Source organism: Copidosoma floridanum, unplaced genomic scaffold (assembly GCF_036245765.1).
Source record: "Copidosoma floridanum isolate Cflo_tuat_1 unplaced genomic scaffold, Cflo_Japanese_pri ptg000005l, whole genome shotgun sequence".
In the NCBI taxonomy this organism is placed as follows: Eukaryota; Metazoa; Arthropoda; class Insecta; order Hymenoptera; family Encyrtidae; genus Copidosoma; species Copidosoma floridanum.
Genome location: NW_028321882.1, coordinates 11,310,359 through 11,317,573, shown reverse-complemented (window position 1 = coordinate 11,317,573; position 7,215 = coordinate 11,310,359).

Sequence of the window (7,215 nt, the reverse complement as noted above, 5' to 3'; positions counted from 1 at the left end):
TTTACTTCTACAATGTAACTGACTCAAAAACAAAAAGAGATGGAAAATAGTTTAAAACTATCTGTCAATTAGGACCAACTTTAGAAGCAGTAGAAGAGGTGCTGCATGCTCTTCTAATCTTCCCTACTGTTATTCCATCGGCATCATCTCGATGTGTGGGACAGAAGGCAGTGTAACTTGTATTTAAAAAATGGTTTATGCTCTTAAACTGTCAGACAAATGATGTTTAATTATTATGTATCTTCCTATATTACATAGTCGTGAGAGTTAGAGCGAGGTTTTGCTCCCCCCGCTCCCCCCCAGCTCCCCCCAAGTAAGGTAGTTACTCTTTCATTTTCTTGCATTTTTCGAGTAATCCTACTTTTTAGGTAGCTCCCCCCCACTCACCCCCAGCTCCCCTCTCTACTTCCCCCAGCTCCCCCCCCAGCTTCCCCACACATAATGTAAATATATTCGTAAAGCCTTATATATTAACTGTTACAAGTGGTCTAATTTTCACATACAATTTTATTTGACCATAAAAAAAAATTTTGTTACAATTATCTTACTTATAATGTTTATATTAATTACATACTCTAAAATTTTTTTTTTTGGTGCTCTGCTCTTACATAACCTTTTCCACAATTTTGACGAATATTTTTTTGAACGTTTTTTTCATGACTTTTCAAATATGTCTGTAAGTGATAATTTCTTTTGAAACTTTATTCGCATTTAATACACTTAAAATTTTTTTCAATATTTTGGCATTCCTTTGTGTGACGCAAATAGTTTTTCTTGTCTTATATTGTAATGCTACACAGATCACGTACAAAAAATTTTTCTTTGTGAATTTTTTCGTGTGATGATAGACACTCTTGTTTTGAAAATTTCAAATTACATTTGTCACACTGATAAAATTTTGCATCCATGATGGTGTATCTGAAAAAATATAACAAAAAACGGATTGCTTATGATTACATGAATCTGGGTACTAGACGGTACTGAAATTTGCTTTTTTAATGAAAGAGAAAATTTGCAAGAAAGTATAAAAATAGTAATGAACTATAGAATGATTTTTTTGTTACTCTAAAATTTCATTCCAAACAATATTTTTAATTTCGAATTTGTTTTCTGATTCAATTTGGATAAAAATTTTTTTTGGGTTTCTACATCTAGACAATGCAACAAATAATTGCCCATGAAAAAATTATGGTTTTCTAAGGTTTAATCTTAAGGCATCAAAACTTTGACCTTGAGATTTATTGATAGTCATAGAAAAAGCTGAAGTAAATGAAAATAAATGATAGTGAAAAAGAATTGTTTCTTTGTAGTGTTATTCTTAGAATAAAAACTTTATTTTCTTTTTTTTACCTGTGATTATTTCAGCTTCAATAATGTATTTAAATAGTTTTGTAATTCGTGATCTTGTACCGTTGCAAAGTCCTTCAGATATGTTCAAGTTTCGTATTAACATAATAATAGCGTTAATTTTAAAATTTAATTCGTGTGGAGGAAGACCTTCTTTAATACTATTTAAATATTCTGTAGGGAAATGAATATAAATATTATCGTCTGATTTATCTACTTCTTTGTGAGTTGCTTTATCAATACTATAGTACGTTACTAAAGTTCGTACCATATTATTTAAAATTTTTTTGTTCAAAAAATGAGTGTTTTCATTGTGAGATGTTAATATAGCTTTACTTATAAAAGAATCATCATCATTAATTAAAATTTGAGAACATACATCATTTGTTTTCCATGTCTGAGGAATTATAAAAGTTTTAATTTTGCCTTCTCCTATATCCAGTAGCAATAAAGAAATTTTTTTATCAATTGAACGTATATTATTTTTTAAATAAAAAATATTAAATAAAGGCAAAAAATTGAAAAATTTTGTGGTTTCTTGAATGATAGTAATTTTGCTTTCGTTTTTTACTACTGGGAGAATGTGACAACAGTCTCCACCTAAAATTATTGTTTTATTTCCAAAAGGTTTATTTTTACTAGATAAATCTTTTAAAGTCCTATCAATGATTTCTAACGCTTTTTTTGGTATCATAGAAGCTTCATCCCAAATAATTACTTCTACATTACGTAATTTTTGTTTATCTGGCTCAAACTGAAAGAATGTACTTTCTATAGTGCTTCCGTCTAAAGGAAGTCTGAAAGTTTTGTGAGTGGTCATTTCCTTTGGAAGCAGAATAGAAGCAATACCTTTGGGCCAAAATTTTGGTTATAAAAAATTAAAAGAAAAAAAACAATCAACTAACGATACGGATACAACAAAATCAATTTGTGATTCTAACAATATCGTTATTTCGTAATTTTTGACGATATTTAAAATCTTTCAATATGTTGTCGTTTTAAATATATAAAAATTAGGAATTAGTCAGGGAAAATAAAAAGTGATTGTTAAAAATTCATGTAATTAATTATGATCAATATACATTTATTACATATATAAATTTTAAGTAACAACTAATATAGTTCGGGTTTTTTTCCATACTTAGTAAATCTAATTTGCAATTACGGGGGTTAGTGCGCAGAGCGCGCAGGGAGCGTATATAGTTATGAGAGCTTAGAAATATCTATTGACTCATACAGGATAGACAGCTCATTAAAAAAGGAGAGCCACTAGAAGAAATAATAAAGTTTCCTAACAAAAAGTCAAGGGCACATCTCTCTGTCTATATCAACGCCCTGGGCGAAGACTATTCCCTGCTTCGAAACCTGGACGAAGACTATGCCCTTTCCTGGAGTCTGGACGAAAACTATGCTCTTTTGTCTGTTCCAGACGAAAACTATGCCCTTTTAGGATCCCGGACGAAGACTATGCCCTTTTTCGGAGTTCGGACGAAGACTATGCCCTTTTCTCGCGCTCGGACGAAAACTATGCCCTTTTGGAGTCCCGGACGAAGACTAGGCCCTTTTCCGGAGTTCGGACGAAGACTATGCCCTTTTCTCGCGCTCGGACGAAAACTATGCCCTTTTTTCGAGTCCGGATAAAAACTATACCCGTTTTTTCTAGTCCGTGTTAAGACTCCCGAGTCTGGACGAAGATATTGACTTTTTCTGGAGCCGGGATAAAGTACAATTCATTTAAGCTCACCGTACATTTGTTTTTGTAATTAGATATATAGTCAAATATACTTATATAGTGGTTGTTGTTTACATTTACATAAATAATTGTAAATAATAATACAAACTCAGGAATCGTTTTATAAGCATGGTAATTTGCAATTAATGAATATGAAAGACTCTTTCATGTTTTATTTTCAAATTTAATTTCTTTTCCACATTTTTGTTGATTATAATATGTAACTAATATAATTATTGTAACTTGAAGTTAAAAAATTAATAAAATTTGTACCATTCGTAATATAATAAAATATAATATTCGTAAGAAAATTAAGAAAAAATTAAACTTTTTTTTATTAATTAATGTTTGCAAGACATGAATATTTAGATTACAAAGTATTTTTTAACACAAGAATAAATTAGCAAGTTTTAATTAATTACAGTTATTGTTACGTACAATTCACGGAATCGTTTAAAAAAAGCTCAAAAACTCCTTTTTTCAAACACTTACCAAAACTCCAAATACTGAAGCCGTTAGACCTGCTAAGAATAATGATTACGTGTTGTTTTTTGACAAAGACGTCTGTAGATTCACGTGCATGTGAATCTCGATGTGAAAATAAAACTTATAACAAACGTTTTGACACAAGTATCGCGAAATCTTAAAATGTTTAATCGTTTTCAAAAGCTTCGTATTCGTGAGCTTCTTCCAGCGTACTAGTAGCTCTTACCCACCCACCCACCAAAAGCATAAATCAGCAAATCTGGAGGGTTTTTTTTGTTTAGGAAAAGTAAAACACAAAAGGGGTTAGAAATTAACATTGGGGTATTTTTTAACTTAGTTTCCGTCTGAACTCGAAAAAAAGGGTATAGTTTTCGTCTGGGACCAAAAAAAGGAAATAGTTATAGTATTCGTCCGGGGCCAAAAAAAGGGCATGGTTTTCGTCCGGGTTTGAGAAAAGTGCATAGTCTTCGCCCGGGCTCGAAAAAAAGGGTATAGTCTTTGTCTGGGACCAAAAAAAGGTCATAGTTATAGTTTTCGTCCAGGACCAAAAAAAGGGCATAGTTTTCGTCCGGGTTTGAGAAAAGTGCATAGTCTTCGCCCGGGCTCGAAAAAAAGGGTATAGTCTTTGTCCGGGACCAAAAAAAGGGCATAGTTTTCGTCCGGACTAGAAAAAAGGGCATAGTCTTCGCCTGGGACGTCGAAAGGGCATAGCTTTTGTCCAGGGCCAATTAGGGAATTGTCTTCGCCCGGGGCGTCGATATGAACTTTACCACTTTTATTCGAAATTAGCAGCTTGTTCTTTATATTTCCTTAAAAGCAGACCAGTAATCATTCCCCAGCGTAGAAAATTTTTTCCTAAGTATTTTCGAAAAATTCCATAGTCTTTTGAATTCTGTAAAATATACTTCAACATATTATTTTCATACTAACAATTAATTTTATCATTTTTAAGGCTTTAAAAAATATTAATACAAACCTTATTTTAAAAAAATTACACTTATAACACAATAAAAGGGGGGGTTGGCGCGAGGAGCGCGCAGGAGGGCGGAGCCCCACTAGCATATATATATCGGACCTTGGACTTTATACTTCGTCATTTGTTATTGATTATAAATATAACAGCTAAATACATAGCATACATTTTTTTAGAAGTACTAATAAAAAAAGTGATGTACAATTCAAGAAAATCATACTTAATCATGGTTGTCTTGTGAAAGAAATCACAAAAATGAAACAATGAGGATGTATAAACCCACTAAACATGTGAAAGGACTATAAAGAAAGGATAACCTCTTCTGAGTTTGCAATCGTAAAAATAGCATTACATTATAAACAAAACAATCAAAGACTATTTAACCATAAAAAAAATATGAAAAGATAAATTATTATAGCCTACCTACTTGTAATTATAAATGACGAGTACTTATACTTTTTTAAGTACAAAGAAATGCCCTTAAAAAAAACGGGAAGTTCGAAAATTTGTGGGAATTGTCATTTCATTTATAAGTGGAAAAATATTTTGAAAAGATTTTCCGGTGAAACGATTCGCCAATCTAATAAACTACCTATAAAATGGTCTGCCTGTAAAACGAGTATCTCATGAATCGACTTACGCGTAAAACGATATAATTGTCAACTAATCTGCTGCTAAAACGATCTGCCTGTGAAACGTTTGTCCCATAAAACTATTCACTTGTAAAATGACTAATTTAACGTTAGGTAGTTGAACTATAGTATTCAAGCAATCAATTAAGAATTCCAGTCTGTCTGAATGTCTGGATACATGTTTGGCTGAAAGTATGGCTCAATATTTTGCTGAGTGTCTGGTTAAAGTATGGCTAAATGTCCGGCAAAATTACAGGAAGATCTCAAACTATGCCAACACAGTGCATTTAAAATAATAATTAAATTCAATAAATAATAAGAAATGTATTATCACGTACGATGCTGGACCTTGGACTTCAAACTTTGACTTTTGTTTTTTCTGTACAGGTTACATACATAGTGAAACTGTACATAATGATAATACAATTCTTTCTAGTAGCCAATAAAATTCTGCCCTGCTAATCTAAATAAGTTTTCAGGCACTAAAAATTGTATATTGTGGATGTTAAACGGACTTTGAACCTGATACGAGAATAATTAGAGTTGGTTACATAAGTATGTACATATGCATATGGGGGATTCCGATCTAACTGACTTAGACAGTGACTTGAGTATATACAGGTACGCGTATATATTTTAAATGCAGCGTTAAAATGGTCCGTATTTGTGTGAAAATTACGCTCTTACCCCTTCTTCAATGAAAGCCAGTATTTAAAGTTGTTTCCATCCAGTGTCACCTCTTCATTTTTTCACCCTTTGGCCCCCACTCTACGATCACTGAGTTTGTATATCCTAGATGCGGGTACACGTAAAAACTTGGAAATGTTGTTTGGTCACGTATATCGCAATAAAACTTTCGCAATAAATTCGGCGAAGCGCGTACATAAACTTTGGGCCCAAAACCGGCCTGTAAAACGAGCTGCCCATGAGATGATCGGCCCATAAAACGATTTACACATTAAATAATGTACATCTTAAATAATCTAATCGTAAAAAAATTCACTCATAAACGATTTCCCCGTAAAAACATTTACCTCGGAAACAATTTGCCTACGAAACGATTGGCCCATAAAACGATGTATCCGAAAACGACTTATTTGTAAAACGATTCGCTTATAAAACGACTCATCTGTGAAAAAGTCTAGCTGCAAAACGATTTTTCCATAAAACGATCTAACTGTAAAACGGTCAACATGTCAATGTATCTGCTGCTAGATCGATCTGCCTGTGAAACAATTCGTATAGATAACTATCGGCCTGTAAAACGAGTTGCCCATAAAACGATCTGTCCATAAAATGATCTACACATCAAACGATGTACGTCACGATCTGCTCGTAAAAAAATCACTCGTTCATCGATTTTCCCAAAAAACAATTAATATGGAAAACAATCTGCCTTTGAAACGATTAACCCATAAACCGATGTTCCCGAAAACGACTTACTTGTAAAACGATTCGCCCATAAGCCGACCTACTGGCAATAAAATATACCCATTAAACGATTTTCCCATAAAACGATCCACCTGTATAACTAGTTGCTTATAAAACGACCTACGTATAAAACGATCCACCTGTCAATGGATCTTGTGCTAGATCAATCTGCCTGTAAAACTTCACTAATATAACAACCTACCTGTAAAATTTCATGCCTGTATAACGATTTGCCTATAAAACAATCTACTTACCTGTAGAACGATCTGCCTGTAAAAAAGTCCGAGGTCCAGCATTGTGTTCAATGATATTTGCTTTACTATTGGATGATATAATTATTTTTCAAAAGCACTGTGTTGATTAAGTTTAAGGGAAAGATCGTAAGGTTCTGTATATTAACTGTAAAAGTTCAGACATTTAGTCAGACAATATGCCAGTCATGTAGCCAGACATTTAGCCATACTTTTAGACGTACATCCAGCCGTCAATTCCGCTATACATTCAGCCAGATTTTGAGCAAGTCTTGAAGCCCGTCATTTAGCAAATCAGGCTCCGTAAATTGATTTTTTGATCAGTACAGTTTTAAACAGTTTTTGATTTGATACAAAGATCGA